The 3215-nt window shown below is 39.7% G+C and overlaps 1 long non-coding RNA gene across 1 annotated transcript in view; it reads left to right on the top strand.

Annotated features, from left to right (window-relative positions):
• LOC103478270 (uncharacterized) overlaps nt 1-3005 on the top strand; it is a 70331-nt gene extending 67326 nt beyond the window's left edge. Inside the window, exon 4 of the long non-coding RNA XR_535771.2 lies at nt 907-3005. This is a non-coding gene — a long non-coding RNA (uncharacterized LOC103478270). The remainder of the gene's footprint in view (nt 1-906) is intronic.
• The last annotated feature ends 210 nt before the right edge of the window (nt 3006-3215 follow it).

Genomic DNA, 3215 nt, shown 5'->3' with positions numbered 1-3215 from the left:
TCCATCCATCCATCCATCCATCCATCCATCCATCCATCCATCCATCCATCTTCTACACACCCTTGTCCTTTACTGGGGTCAGGAGGTTTGCTGGTGCCCATCGCCAGCCAACGTTCCGGGCGAGAGGCTGGGTCACCCTGGACAGGTGGCCAGTCTGTGGCATTTGACCATTTCTCATTTTCTGCAAATACATACGAACCTTTTGCTTGGAATTTCAGAGACATGTTGTCAAAGAATATTCACTTTATCCAAACATATACAAATAGAGAGTAAAATAAGAGAAACTGATCATTTTAAGTCGTGTCTTAATTTTTTCCAGCGCTGTACGTTTGTTTTCTTTTTTAACTTACTTCCCAGCATTTACATATGAGCAGATGTCTTCAGCAGTTTTGCTCCAGTCAAAACTGCTGAAGACATTCTATCTTTAACATTCTGTTAAAGACGTTTGCATTTTTTTGTAACAAATCTGTGTTGTTGCACATGTGAGCATGTGTTCAGGAGGAAGTAGCAAACATACATCCTGTTACACCTCAGCGAAACTGAATGGCAATTAAAGAGTCTTCATCTTCCAATGAACCTATTGTGTTAAAGAGGGGGAAAAAAAAGATAAATGGTACCTGGCTGAGGCCGCTCTTGGGTGTGTGTGTGTGTGTGTGTGTGTGTGGGTGTGGGGGGGGGGTCTGTCACCGTGATACGCATCAGCCTTTGATTAACGAGTTGAGATGAACAGTCTTTAAAATTCACAGAGGTCACGACTTAGGAGGCATCCATATGACACTTCACTGCACTTCACAAGACCAAGAGTATTTTTTCCCTCATCTGACCCATTATACATCTCTCTCTCTCTCTCTCTCTCTCTCTCTCTCTCTTTCCCTCATGTTGCCTCTTTCTGCCTCTCTGTTAAAGGTCCATCCCAGGGATGAAAAATGGCGCACAGCTGGCTGAGTACTTCCTTCCCCTTGTTGGGGTCAGCAGTTCACCATGCTGATAGAGACCCTCACACCTTCTTTATTAGGAGCTCCTCTGCACTCAGACAAGTTGTTATTCTGCATCACTGGACAGCCGTCAGCACTGCCTTTGTCTAGGTTATCTCTGATTACATGACTTCATCTTTGCATGAAGATGAGACTAAGAAAACCTTTACGACACCTCTCCTTTTTCAAATTACTGTTCACCATAGCTCCATCAGAAAGATTTTGTTATTACTTGAAATCTGAACAAGAACAGGGACGTCTAGATGTGTGCATTTAAGAAACAGAGCAATGTTTGCTTTATAGATTTGTTTCTCCCCATCAAAGGAAACTTAGCATTCATTTTCTTACCCAGAAAGCTTTGAGTTGTAGATGTGAAATGGTGGCCAACTTTGACTTAGTTGGCAACAGTTTCCAGCTAAATGGTTGGAAAAACCCCTTTGAAACAGTTTCCAACCAGTATCCAGACATCTTCTCCATGTATCCAAGTGATTTGTGTAGGCAAAAAATAAATTGAGGTCAACGTCGTCCCACCTGTAATATACATCTGAGCTGCCAAGTTAGCCAGTCGAGGTTTAAATCACTTAAGCAAATTTAAGTCACAATACGTTTCCAATTTCAGTTCTGTTATGAATATAATAAAAAAAATGTTTTTCATTTAATTGTCTTTTGAAATTGGCCAAACTCACGTTATAAGTATTTTTTGGGGGGAATTTTGTACTTATTTTTGACACATCAGGTTTCAAGATGCCTTTGCATGTCAAAGTTATATTGGCTTGGGACATTCCATACATTGTAAATATTTGCTAGTCATCATTCACAGATAGATGAAATTGAGTGACATTAAACTCTTAAACTTTAGTGTTTTGCATGATATCAGACCATCTGCAGCTGTAACAACTTCAAAATCTCCTGTGAAGGCTTTCTATCATTTTTAGAAGTGTCTTGTTTTGTTTGTTTTGTGTTGAACAATTATCCACAAGAGCTTGGAGTCTCCACTGATTCATTCCAAATCATTATCTGTTTGGCTGAGGTCATGACTGTCCGGTCCTTCCACACCAAACTCGCTCATCCGTGTCTTTGTGGATCTTTGTTTTTGTACTGGTCCGCCGTCTCTTCCTGTTCAAACATGACGGCGCACCAGTTCAGAAAGCAAGATCCGTGAAATGGTCAAAATACATTTGCCATGCTGAAGCAATAAGAGTTGGTTTCATTGAAAAGTTGCGCCTCAGGATCCACTAAGACTCACCAAGACTGTGACTTCATGGCTTAGTTGACAAATCCTTTCCACTTCCCTATGATACCACTGACAGCTGACTACAGAACGATTAGTAGGCAGGAAATTTCACAGCTGGACTGGCTGCTTAGGTGGCCTTTCATCACAATACACCAGGCTGTAAAAATAGTCTTGGATTAGATTGGTGATAATAAAAGTGTCCAAAGTTTGTAGTTTCTTGTGGTGGACTGCAGTCCTTCCACCGTTCACCGGTAAATAAGGTAATAAGATTCATGAAAGTCAGAGTCTGAATTTGTAAAATAAAAATCCCAACCTCAACTTGAATAATATTTTCCAGCAAGAACTGCAACACTCAGCTTACTTGCAAAACATGGTGGAAAAAGTAAGTGAAACTTTAGTTGTGGTGCGTTCATGCAGGTGTATTATGATTAGGAATGCACAGTATTAGATTTTTGGTCGATATCCTAACTCATTTGCCCGATAACCACTACCAAGTTTTTTCCTGTACTCATTGAAACTATATGGCTTTCTCTACTGTGGAATTAAAATACCGCATTATCTTTGGCAACTCAACCTGCTACCAAAAGTGGTTGAAAATGATGAAACACTTTCAACTTGTGTTATGTTCAATGTCAAATTTATTCATGATATTTGACATCGTGCTGTGCTGCAGGCATCATTGTCACTGGTTTGTCATATAAAAACAACACATTTTACATCAGTGAGTTATTTTGACGGAATGGCTGATGTCTGATATTAAACTTTTACAGCCAATATCAGCCGATACCAAGACCATGCCGGTAATATTGTGCATTTATGACACGCATGTTTACACAAAAATGGTCTCAACCAAAAGTTTGGTGGGTTCGAAAATATTTAGAATCTATAAATACTTCTGTAATAAAGTACTTATCTTTTTGCTAAATACTTATTCTCTTAAGGTGGCAAGGAATGAGGAGCAAATCCCAGTTCACCAAGAATCGTTTTGACTAATTGAACACATTTTC

The sequence above is a fragment of the Poecilia reticulata genome, linkage group LG16 (genome assembly GCF_000633615.1).
Source record: "Poecilia reticulata strain Guanapo linkage group LG16, Guppy_female_1.0+MT, whole genome shotgun sequence".
NCBI classification, from domain to species: Eukaryota; Metazoa; Chordata; class Actinopteri; order Cyprinodontiformes; family Poeciliidae; genus Poecilia; species Poecilia reticulata.
The sequence above is the reverse complement of the archived record's forward strand: the minus strand, read 5'-3'. Positions and strand labels throughout refer to the sequence as shown.